General features: G+C 44.2%; 1 protein-coding gene across 1 annotated transcript in view; it reads left to right on the forward strand.

Moving 5' to 3' along the window:
* Positions 1-13,120, forward strand: part of ELAVL1 (ELAV like RNA binding protein 1) — a 60,845-nt gene that overhangs the window by 228 nt on the left and 47,497 nt on the right. The gene's annotated exons all lie outside the window — the stretch shown is intronic.

The following is a 13,120-nucleotide window of genomic DNA, read 5'->3' on the forward strand; positions in this document are numbered from 1 at the left end:
AGGCGCCGGGCCAGGCCGGGCCGCGGCAGCGACTCGTTGCTTTTTGTCCCCATCGCGCTTCTGCCCTGAGCCGCCCCCGGCCCAGAGCGGCGCGGCGCCGGGCGGGGTTTGTCCGGGCGAGCCTGGCGCGCGACTCCCTCGTGCGAGGCCGGGGGGCCGGGCACCGGCGGGGAGGCACGTGTGCGGAGGAGGCGGGATGTCTGTGTAGGCCCCGCGGATCGCAATGGAGAGAAACAAACGAGACAGCGGAGCAAAGCATCACCGGTGGACTCGAGCAAGGCCTGTGCTCCCGGGTGTTGCTGTTGCTGGCACCAGTGGTCGCTGGTTGTGCTGGGGCTTGTCACCCACTCCTCCTCCTCCTCCTCCTCCCCCCCCTTTCATCTACCTTGTGTAATGGGTGGTGGCTTCCGATTTTTTAGGGAGAGTTGATTTTGACTTCAAATGGCTTCATCCTTGCCACCTGCTCGCGCTTTTTCGTCAGCTCCGGTTTTGACGACTTCTAGCTTCTCTGACCAGACTTGCCGTAGCTGTGGCGTCTCCTTGCCTAGCCTGGTTGTCTCTGGTGTTTTGTTTTGGGGTGTCCCACTGCCATTTCAAGCTGTTTCTCTAAAACTGAATTACTTTGAGTGTTGGTGCTTTTGGTCCATACACTCTGTGTTCTATACGTGAGGATGGCGGCAGCAGTCTGTTCAAAATGTAATCCTTTCTACATGCACCAGCAGTTGTACTTTTATTGTGTTCTTCATGTGACCTTTTACTGTACTCCTCTGACCCTCTTTTGCTTTTTCTGGCAAGATCTTGTTTCTTTTTTAACTTAAGCTTAGCCTGTATTATTGGTTTGTCCTCATCTTGGCCACTTCTCACCTTTACCTGTGGTAGCAGCTTGTTTCGTTTTCTGTTCTTTCCTCTCTTCTCTCACCAGCTACGCTAGTTATTGCCGCATATGTTTGACTTTTCTGTAACTATATTTTAAGTCTGTTCTGTGGCTTCCTGTCTCCGTGCACATAAAATGCTTGAATTAGGCACATAATCATCATTGAAATCTCTGTGCAACCTTTCCTCTTCTATCGCTACTTTCAGTCTATTTTGTTTCCCATCTTCTTGCCTTATTCCTTTGGGGCTTTGTTTTTCTCCCCTCCCCCCATTTTGAATTTTTATATACCTTCTGTTACTATTACTTTCTGCAGCTAAACTTGACCACCTTGTCTTCATCTACTAGAACCATGCCCCTTTCCTTTAAAGCCTGTCCTTTGAAAGCAAGTCCACCAGCCTGCACCCTCTTTTTTCTGCAGGGGTGATGGTTTTTATGTAGCTGTTTGATTTCGGGCACAAGGCCTTCCGGGGTAGAGCTATCTTATAACACGTTAGTAGGACTGAAATGAAGGTTGTATTAAACACTTAGTTTTGAGGGACCTTTATTGTCTCTGAGGCACAGACTATAGGTAGTTATAGAAAACTTTACAGCTTGTTCATGCATGAAAATTTCCCAAAATAGCTATTCTGAAACAGCTGTTTATATACATTTTGTAGTGTAGACAAATTGTAAAACTGGAAATCATTCTGAGTTTCCCTCTAACTTTGAGGGTTTCAATATACTGGCATATGGAATTCCAGGATAAGATAAATTTGTAAGTTTTTCCTTTCTAAAATTCAAGTTGGGTAGCTCTCCTGTTTCTTGGAACTTAGGAGTGCATGGCCTTAGTATGTAGAAGCACCGGGGGTGTTGGTGCCACTCATGCATGTACAGGTGGGGAGTGGTATCATTGGATTTAACTGATGTGTACAAAACCTATTAATAAAGTTATTGCCCTTAACTTGTTTCAGCTGTACCATAAAAGTTAGGACTGTGATAATGTTCACTGAGTCTGGTCCCTCCTTGTTTTTATAAAAGGAGAAAGCGTTAAGTTACAATTCCTTTCTTCTCTCGGTCTTCTGAGGGAGAGGGTTAGGAAGCTCCACTCTCTACTCAGTCCACTGGTTAACAGGCCATCTTCTAGAGACTGAACAAGCTGGCATCTCCATTCTGTTCTGCTTTTGCTGGCTCTCACCTTCCCCGTACATTACAAATCTGATCAACAACACTTGATGTACTGAAATGAGAGTGTAGACAACAGTGAATTCTTGGCTCTGCAGCCAGTGTACAGCTGGGAATTACAGTCCTTGCCAGAGATGGGTTTGAGGAGCCCCATGGTCCACATCTATCTGGCCAAGGGAGGCAAACCAGCTCGATACTCTTGACTTAGACCATGATTGCAGAATTCCAAGCTGGTCCCATGTACTCCCATTACTCAGAGGGGATTTTGGGAGAGTGCTGTGACCTTTCATCTGTTGAAACAGCTTTGGAGAGGTAAGGATGGTATTTATGGTAGCTTCCCTTCTGTCCCTTGTCCTGGCTGTTAGTGTTGTTAATTCCAGTCTGAATGAACTGGTTGTAATTTGTCTCACTGCTGGCAAAATTAAGAAGAACATTCTCCAGGACAGTTATCTTTGTTTGCTAAGCTAAAGCTTACATGTCAGACCCTGGAACTGATAGAGGTTTCAGCCTTTTTGTAACCTTTCTTGGGGAGGTGGTATGAGCATTTACATGGTAGAAAAATAAAGCTAAGTGTATAAAAATGATACTTTAAATGTCTTGCTTTAAAATTGTGTCAAATATACACAAAAGCATAAACTTATTTTACTAATTTAAACTAAAATAGAAGTATATTGAGATTTTGCCAGCAAACATCTACTACTTAGACCACTGAAATGGTGGAAGTCAAGTACCTGAAACTAGAGTGTATTGATATGCCAAACCTACTTTTGCCAGTAGTGCCCTCTTCTGGGGGTTTTGATGTTTCGAGGCCAAACAAATAAGGTGCATATATTGTGTGTATTTGAGGTGCATTTTGTGGAGAGCAAGTGAGAACAGATAATGGGATGTATGAGCCTTAAGTAAAGATCCCAAAGGTCATTTTCTCACTTTTTAAAAAATGTGAGAGTGGATGTGCTAGTTTGAAGTTTTATCTTGCTCATAATTTTTTAGTTTAAGAAAAAAGAAAAGCATTGGAATTGATGATACTGTAAATGAATTCTGTCTAAATTACTTGCCATTCATTTTTAGGTCTCAGTCAGCATTCCTGGAATGCCAGAAAGTAGGGATGGGAGAGCCTGAAAACATGATGGAGAGTGTATGCAAGGGAGAACTTGTGCCAGGAGAAAAATGAAATACAATGTGTTTTTGGGGGCCTTAGAAGGATGCTGGTTTTTGCTGTGATTTATAGAAGCTTGGCAAAATGTGAAGCTCTGGTATTGGGTTTGTGTTTGTGGTGAAAAGGGGGGATGTTTGGGGCGATAGCACTTGTTGGGCTTTGCACTTTCTCTAGCTCTTGCATTTCAGGCAAGTCTTGTAAGTTTGGAAGTAGTGGAAATGAGATTATTCTGGCCGTGTGTGTTTTTTTTTGTTTGGTTTGGTTTGGTTTTTGTCATAATCTGAGGCCTTAGGTGTTTGGGCTACAAAAGCAACTGTGTTTTTATGTTTTTGGTGAGAGGGTCTCCCACCTTTATCTGTAGCACTCTTATAGTAGTGTGTTGTTGGGATAAGTTCTGCAGGCTTTCCTCAGCAAGGGAAGAACCACCATATGTGAAGTTAGTTCATCAGGCATGTACTTCCATATACAAAATATGGCAGAAGAAAACAGTGGGAGGGGGGCGTTGAAATATTACTCTTTATTTTACTTCATGCTCCGTACTGCAGGGAGCGTTTACTGTTTAGAGATCATGAGAGAGATGTGACTTAAACTTGATGGTGTAACCCTTGTAGCTGTGATATTTAGTTTTAATTGGGGACTGGAAGAGGTCTAATGGCGTTATCTAGTCCAGCCCCCTGCTGAAAGAAGTATCATTTTTGCCTGAAGCAGCCACAACAAAGACAGGTTAAGGAAATGCTTAGAATTTCTGTTGGAAGTTTTTACAACGTTTCTAGGTAATCTGTTCCAGTGATTTAATACCCTCTCCCTTCTTAATTACTAATCTTAATTTCTTCTGTTGCAATTTAAATCCAGGACTTCTTGTCCAGTCCTCTTTGGACACAGAGAATGACTGATGGTCATTCTTTTTTTTTTTAATAGCAATCTTTTTTGTGGGCCAGATCTGGCCTGTGGAGCTATGCCTTCTAGCCTGCACAGGTACCAACAGGTCCAACATTTTGCCAGCAGGTGAGTGGTAGCAGCAATTGCTGCTCCCTTGCTGCCAAATTTCTGGACCCATGGGTTGCTCCATGAGCTAGATTGCATACCAGATCAGTGGGTAGAGGTGCCCCAAGGTGCATAGGGGGCCAGCTGGAGGTGGTGTGGAGTCCCGATCCAGAGTTGCAGGGGCCAGTCTGGCCTGCAGACCTGCCCTTGATACTAAAAGGCCGACCACCACTGACTTGGACCATATTTTCTTAGCTTCCTTGAAATACAATTTTTGACACTGAAACAAGTCAACATTTACCACTTATGCTTTGTCCCCGTTTCAAACCTGTTACCTTTTATAGAAGGAATTGGGTTTGTTAGGCATAATTGCTTTTGACAATTTTTATGTTGGTTCTTACTTATTACTTGTTTATCTAAGTTCTGGCTTTCAGAGCAAATGTGTATATTGTCAATATATAAGGCAGCACCTCTCTTTCCTCTGCCTGTCCTTCCTAAACAGACTATAATATAACTAGTCATGTCTATACTTCGGCCATGTGTTCCCTATACTTGTGGCAGTAGTGTATCTGTATCCTAGATGAGTAACTCTTACCCTGATCATTTTTCTTGTACAACCTTAAGATCATCTGTATGTCTTTTCTTTGTTTGGATTTTTTTTCCATGTTACCTTGCTCTTTCCTTGTTGAGGGCCTTTGTCTCCACTCCTCATTGAATTTTGTTTAAACCTCACTAGATCGTTACCTGAGTAAAGGTGCTCTTCTCCTGGCTTGTCTGGGTTTTGTATCTGTTCAGATGGGCCTTGTTACTTAGATCATAACTGTCTGGTAGGTTGGCTCCTGGTAAAAGAGAGAGATGGATCTAAAGCCTAACCATTTATTGTTTCCACCCCAAAAACCAAAAATGAACCTTTACCCCAACCTGTCTGGCTACCTGTTGACAGTACACCTATACTGACTTGGGGATACTTGGTGAGGGAAGACAGGTGGTGTGCAGACTGGCAGCAAGTCAACTTTGGTTTTGCTATTTCTACAATTTTCCCTCCAGTCTATACCCCATATTCATGCATTGCTTACTCTGATGCATGTACTGTAGCTTATTTAAATTTCCTTGTTTCATCAAGACCAGGGGAAAATGGAGAGAATCGGTTTTTAAATGGCCTTGGAAGGCACCAATCAGCTAGATTTATATCCTGAAAATTACAATTTTTGGTAGGAAAGATTTCTTATCTCCTTCCTTCTCAGTTTTGGAATGCAACCTGCGACTGTCCTGCTTTCTTTTTCCATGTGTGATGGTTTTTACTGGCAATGCTGCTTTTGTTTTTACAGCTCATGTAAATTTGCTCCAATAGATGATTTTTGTTAAATTTCTTACATCTGATATTTGGTTACATTAATCACTAATATTCTTAAACTTAAATTATAGTATTCAGCATATTCATTTTAGAGGGGTTTTTTTGTTTAATATGCCGCATTAGGACTTACTTTGTTTTTAAATTGATATTTGTGCTAAGGTAGATGAGCATGTTAACTGCTTTGCTGATTGAACTTTTACATACATTACAACTAATCTAATCTGCAGTCATTTAGAAATAGATTTTGAGGCCTCTGCTTTAACCACACTTCTGTGGCTTGGCCTAGACGCTTTAGCGTGGCCAAGGTTAGCATTAGTGTTCTTGCTGGAACATCATACCATGCTTGTCCCTGCAGATAACTGTGCCCCTGCATTTTTCAGTCTCTCGCACAGTCCCCTAGTCACTTTTGATCTGCTCGGGATCATGCCTGGCAGCATTTTTAAAAACCATGTAGATATGCTACATGAGGCAGTGAGAGGATGGGATGAGTCTTGGCAAACTTTCTGCAATATTTCTGTAATATCTGACCAGATTCTGACAGGACCTAGACCTCCTGTGACGAAGAACCAGGGTGGCAGTTGGATGCCCCCGTGCTCCACAGAAAAGCTGTTGATCACCATCTTGTGTTTCCTCTTAAACCTGGTGGACTTAATCCTCCCAAGCTCCTAGGAGCTTCGCTGCTCCTCCTATGATGCCAGGGCTTGTACCTGTTGTTCACTTTGGTTGCAGAAAATTAGCCCTCCATGTGCTGAAGGGACACCTGCAAGCTATACTGCTGCTGAGGGAGGGATTGTCCATAGCTCACAGCGAAAGCTTTAATGGAGCAGCCACAGATCATAGGTCCCTGCCTGCCCCTACTGGACCTACTGGTTTCTTCGCTGATGTCAAGGAAAATCTTTTCTTCATTTTACCGTCTGAAAATAAGGTGCGTCTTGTCTTGGGTAGGTGGTATGTGAGTAAATACGCTAAGTGGGTTGCAAACCACCTGGAAATAATCTATCTGGATTCTGCTGTACTTTGCAGTCTGGCCAGCTGTTCCTTACCTACACATTTCCAGAGGGAATCCATCAATAACTACCTAATGCACAAGATGCAGTCCTTCACCTTGCTGTATTTGGCAGGGATGTGAAGGTTATATTCCCTGCAAAGCAAGACCAGAACATGAGTTGAGGAATCTGAAGTCGGAAGTCTCATTTAGGCAGAGACCACACAAGAAGAACTACAGAGGCAGAAAAGGATCTTGGAGTCATCATTGATACCAAGATGAACATGGGCCGGCAGTGTGGGGATGCAGTCAGGAAGACCAACCACACCTTGTCATGCATCCACAGATGCATCTCAAGCAGGTCCAAGGAGGTGATCTTCCCCCTCTATGCAGCACTGGTCAGGCCGCAGTTGGAGTACTGTGTCCAGTTCTGGGCGCCGCACTTCAAGAGGAATGTGGACAACATGGAGAGGGTCCAGAGGAGGGCCACTCGCATGATCAGGAGGCAGCAGGACAGGCCCTACGAGGAGAGGCGACGGGACCTGAACCTGTTCAGCCTCCACAAGAGAAGGCTGAGGGGGGTCTAGTGGCCTGCTACAAACTTGTCAGAGAGGACCAGCAGGCACTGGGGAGTCCCTGTTCCTCCTACCAGGAGTGACTAGGAATAACGGTCACAAGCTGGCAGAGGGTAGATTTAGGCTAGATATCAGGAGGTGCTACTTTGCTGTGAGGGTGGCTAGGATCTGGAACCAACTTCCAAGAGAAGTGGTGCTGGCTCCTACCCTGGGGGTCTTTAAGAGGAGGCTAGATGACGACGTTTCTGGGGTTGTTTGACCCCAGTACGCTTTCCTGCCATGGCAGGGGGTTGGACTCGATGACCTGCTCAGGTCCCTTCCGACCCTACAAACTATGAAACTTGTAGCAGTGATGGCTTTGGCAGTAGAGCATCTTCTAGCCACGGCAGTATTGCTGCTCCTGGTTTGTAAGAACAACCAACCGCTAGAGGTGCACCAATACATTGGTCCGATATTGGTTCAGCACTGATATAAAATAATTAACTGTATCGGAAATTGGCCTGATGTGGCCAATAATTTGGCCGATAAATACTTGTGCATGTGTGTGGCCACAGCACAGCACGTAAGTGGCAAGGAGCACAGCCTGGCACAGCCTTGGAGAGCTGCATGCAGCTGGTAAGTTTGTTGCGATGGAAGGGAAAGGGTGTGGGGGACAAATTGAGGCCCCTGCAGTAAGGGAGGGAGTGGGGCTTGGGCAGGCTCTGCCCAGCAGAGTGGGGCATGCATGAGACAACCACGGTGCGTCATGGGGGGTGGCTCCTGCTGCTGTGCACACCCCGGGGAGTGGTGGGGCGTGCCCCCAGAACTTCATGGGGCAGGCTGGGCTGCCACTGCGAGCTGGGGCCAGCTCTTCATGGTATATAGAGAAGCAGGGTTGGGCCGGGCCTGCGCTTGGGGTGAGCAGCAGTGGTGGCACTGGGAGGGTGGTTATTGGGGCAAGGATGGGGACTACTATGGTGAATTGTGGGGTGACTGCAGTGCCCCCCCATAGCTTTCCAGTGCTGCTGCCCAGCCCAGCCCCTGCCAAGAAGAGCCCAGTGCTGCTCCAGCCCACAGGTGCACCCCAACCTCACCCCATGCAGATCGGTGGGGGAGGGGGGATGCATGCGCTCCTTGCCCCGTGCCCTCCCAGGGTGTGTGCAGCAGCAGGAGCCACCCCCCTGGATGAGCCACTGCTCTGTCCCATGCCCCAGCCCTACTTCTCCCTCACACCAGAGGCATTGATCTGCCCCCACCTGCCTGTTCCCTCTCCCTTCCCCTTCCACCACAACAGACTTACCAGCCAGACGCTGCTATTCAAGCTGCCAGGCGGCATATCAGAAATCAGATTGGCATCGGCCAATGTGCCGCCTTAAAAATCAGCTGTTAGTATTGGCCCCCAAAACCTCTGTCCGTGCATCCCTAACAGCCACTCTTTTTCTTCTGTCCCTTGTCCCACTGATAACTTGGCTAAATTATTTTTTAATAGGAAGAGCCACTGAAACATGGAGGAAACTTCCTTTTCCTGTCAGTTTTCTGATAGGTAGTCTGTTTGCGGATTGCGATGTCATTACCCCCTTAATTTGCCAGGGGCCTAGCTGGCCTAGTATTGTTCCCTACAAGAGCGTTCCTCTTTACCAGTTGTTGAGTCTCACCAGCTCTGTTCTCAAACCACATTGCAAGATGGTGACAAAACCCAGATCAGAAAATCCCATCCTAAGTTGACAAAAAAACACTCAGAAACTACCTGCCGAAGAAATCAAGATTTTATTTTTTTTTCCACCTCCTAGCAAAAATTTTACTCAAGCTTTGATGTTAGCTGTGCTGGTTTATTTATTTTGTAAGACTCTTAAGGATTCATAATTAGCATTGCAAAATTACTAAACATGGTTTTGTATGGTTACCCTCTATGCTTAATTGTCCCAGTTTAAGCATATGTTCTGAAATGGTATTGAAGTACAAGATTACATTCTTTTCATAGGACTACTGCCTCATTTAAACCTGTTAGTTTGAAACCTGGGGTTTGCCTTTGGTGTTTTTCTTGTCATCTGTCAGCTGCTTCTGGTTGTGAACCTCTAATCTCCACAATGTGAGGTTCTTTCGCTATGTCTGATGCTGTTGTGGCATTGTTCTTAACAAAGATTGAAGCCTGGGGGCCTCAGTGGTTCTGCATCTATTTAATAGCTGTGTATATGGGTTTTATTCAACATTCCTTGATGCAGTAGTATCCCTCTGTTGTTGTTTTTGTTTCACTTCCAAGAAAGAGCAGCACTTCCTTGGCAGCTTCAAAACTTGTGTGGTAGAACAGAGTCCAAGACTGAGCCAACTCTGTCTCTGATTTCAACCATGGATTGCATGGGTAATGTTATGCACAAGCTGAAGAAACGAGAGGTCTTTTTTTCAGACTGCTGAAGAAGTCTTCCTGAGGAAGACTCCTGAGGTTATCCGGCCCATAGATTAAATCCCTTGGGCACTTGCTGAGTTGATCAAGACCACCCATCAACAGAATTTGATGCCAGCACCATTTGTTCCAGTGCAGGAACTTTGAGCCGACCAGCATTTTTATAGCTAACGAAGTGATGTTGTTTAAAGGGCTTTGCCAACCATTGCTGCTTCAAGCACTTGTTGAGCTCTCTATATGTTGTAGCTGTGCTCTGACTGAATGAGAGAATCTCATAAGCGAGGTTGAGATGCAAAGAGTCAGTAGCTCTTCATCATGTTATTGTCAAAACTACAGGTTCTTCGTGGTTTCCAAGTTCTGGGTTGTTGTCCTAAGTTTTGTGAATCCTGCTCTATTCATTCTAGCCTAATCACCTCTGATACGTTTGGGGGGCTGCCATGCAAGCCATGGTATTTAACTTGCACCACAGTTCACCAATGAACAGAGGGCAGTTGGGTTCTTTTGATAGCAAGGTCAGGAATCAAGAGGAAGAAAATGTTGGCTTTGTTTATAGTGCTGTTATGGTGAGGGCTCTAATATTGCTCGGAATAATATTTGCAATACTACAGGACTCTCTTCCACTCTCTAGGCAATTCCAGGTGCTTAAGTAAAGGTAGTTTGATAAAGTCACGAGGGTGATGCCTCGTGGATTTTGAGTAGTTTAGAGAGTAGTGTCAGGACAAGGGACTCATTGGGGAAGAATCCTGTTTTGCAGTAACTCTTGAGAGTTGAGTTTTGGTTGTAGATGGCCTGAGATTATAAATCTATCAATATGACTGATGTACCTAAGCCATGAACCATTTTTCAGTAGCACAGTGGCATATAGGATGCTTAAGAAACATTTGGATGCTTATCTTGTTGGGGTCCTTGGACCCTAGCTGGCTAACTAGTGATACCAGGTTTTGTTTGGAAGGATTTGGTTTCAGATGAACCTCAGTATCCCTGCACCAGGCACTCTGCCTCAACAGTACCAAAATCTGTTGGAGCTAAATATGAATGGACTGTTACAAATACATTGTTACAGATAACTTCCAATGAATTGTTACAAACACCTGTCATCACTCTCTGGACTTCAATTATCTATGCGGTGTTTGCATAAGGCTTCAAGGCTAAGTCTTCAAAGGAGCTTTCGGTCCCACTCTGGCATCTCACTCTTGAGTACTCTTGGCCTACTTGTTAGCAAGGGCTACTGGCAAATGAAACCATTGAGCCTATATTACGAGAAGAAAAAGAAGCTACGTGTCTGAAACAAACAATACCCCTATGACCTGGGATTTTTCTGCCTGCAGCCAAATGCAGTAGAAAGGAACTAGGAAGTTGCGAGTTTACACTTCACCAATGTGCTTATGCAGAGGTAGAACTGTAAAAGCATGTACTAATGGTCATAGTGCTAATGGTCATAATGCTAATAGTTTAGTTTTTCCAACTACTCAGCTGGTCTAATAAAAGATATTGCATTTACTCAAAGAACCTTGCCTGCTTATGGTCAGTAACTCCTTTACAAGTCACTTGAGGAGAGTTAGCTTTTCTCAGGATGCCTGATTACAGAACTAGGATACCCCATTGATCTTGTTTTGGAAATCTTTCCTTTGCCAACTTGTTTGTTTACATGGTGGATATTTAGGATCAGTCAACTCTTGCTTATTCTGTCATGTACTAGAAGAACCTACTTCTAGGTTCATAGGATTTAGTGTTTTAATTTAGCCTAAAGAAAACTACTTAATTGCCATCTTTGTCTGAGTCTAAAGACTAGCTGCATCTAGCTAACCTACCTTTTGCAGCTATTTTGGGTTGGTGTGAACTAGACAAAATAATATCAGTGTCTGACTCTTGGGACTCTTGGAGATATTGTTATGTTCATGGCAAAGCTAATAAAATGTTCTTTTGAATATCTCTGTTCTTGACTTTACATAGGTGTTTTTTCCTTGCTAGTAGTGTCTTCAGTTAGTAAGGACTGAATATGCTACTGACCAGATGTTTCAATGAAAAGGTAAATTTTGCACATTCATCTGAGACGCTTCCGTTTTCTTGGCCATTCTAAAATTAAAAGGCTATGCCAAGGATTGTACTGTTGAAGACCAAGCTGCTTCCATAGTCTATTTCAGATGTTTTCATCGTAGGCATTTGCAAAACGGCTAAAAGATGCTCTCTTAAATATTAGTTTTATTCGGCCTCCAAGAGGATTCTGCTGCCTCACTTTTGGTATTTTGAGACTTCAAGGCAAGACAGGCCATAATCTTCCCATCTTAAAAGTTTTTGTAGCAGGAAGTTCTTTTTTTTTTTTTTTTTCATTTAGACGTTTTGGGTTCTGTTTAGGGATCCTTTTACTGACTCTGCTGTGACTAATTGAGTTTTAGAGGGTAATCCTCTGTTTTTCCCAAGCAGCTGTTTTGGGGGAGTTAAGTTGATGTTCAGTTGAGAATAATCTCAAGCAACTTATTAAAGTAGTGCCTCATTAGGCCGAAATTCTGTTCGAGACCATTTTGCTTGGGTGCTGTCCTAAGGGGTATATAATTTAAGTTAAGATCATTGGTAACAAGTAGATTTAACCCATTAACCACAGTGGAACGTCACACTTGCATATAAATTTGCTTGTCCGTATGGACTAATATATACAAACTGTGAAGCACTACAGGCAACCCCTGCTTAACGCTGTTTTACTTAGTGCTATTTTGCTATAATGCTTATTTTAAATTGATACTTGATTTCACTTGGCGCTCAGTGAGTTTCATTAATAATGCTCACGGTCACCCTCTTGGGTCATCGAAAACCATTGCAGTTGCCATCTTGGATCGTTGAATACTTTTTCACTTAATGCTAATTTTGCTTAATGCTCAGTTTTTCAGGAACTAATTAAAAACGCTAAGTGGGGGTTGCCCGTACTTGTTTCTAGGTGCACACATTTTAATAATAGGATCCCTACCACGGCACCTTCCTGTCAAATTATTTTAAAACTTAAATTCTGATGAGCAGACTTTTGCAAAACACTTTCTAAATTTCAAATTTAACAACATAAAATCTTCACCTTTCAGAAGAAATTGCGAGTTAAAATTTTCCGAAATGCGTGATCAGGGAATCAAAACCCTTACAGAAAGAAGTTTGAGTTTCAAGGTTTGATTCTGATCTTACTGGGATAACGCTATCTGAGTCATTTCTAGAGGTGCCCCAATACATGGGTCCCATATCGAATCAGCACTGATGTAAGGAAAATTGATTGTATTGGCAGTTCACTTTTTTTTTTGGCTGATGTGGCCAATAATGCCACCGAGTAAACGTCCTGTGCATGTGTGGAGAGCAGTGGGGCCAGCTGGTAAGTCTGTTGTAGGGGAAGGGGTGGAGGAGGGCAGATCGAGGCTCCAGCAATGAGGGAACGAGTAGGGCAGGGGCTGCACAGCCAGGGTGGAGTGGGGAATGAAGCCAAAAGCGGCTTGTCGTGGGAGGAGGGGCAGCCCTGCCTGGCTGGGCAGCTCCTGCCCCACTCCCTCCCTCACTGCAGGGGCTTCTGTCTGCCCTTCCCACACCCTTAACATCTTCATCAGTGACTTGGATGAGGGGGTAGAAAGCACCCTGTTCAAGTTTGCTGATGACACGAAGATGTGGGGGGATGTGGGT

This window comes from Crocodylus porosus, unplaced genomic scaffold (assembly GCF_001723895.1).
Source record: "Crocodylus porosus isolate Cpor-Errol unplaced genomic scaffold, CroPor_comp1, whole genome shotgun sequence".
In the NCBI taxonomy this organism is placed as follows: Eukaryota; Metazoa; Chordata; order Crocodylia; family Crocodylidae; genus Crocodylus; species Crocodylus porosus.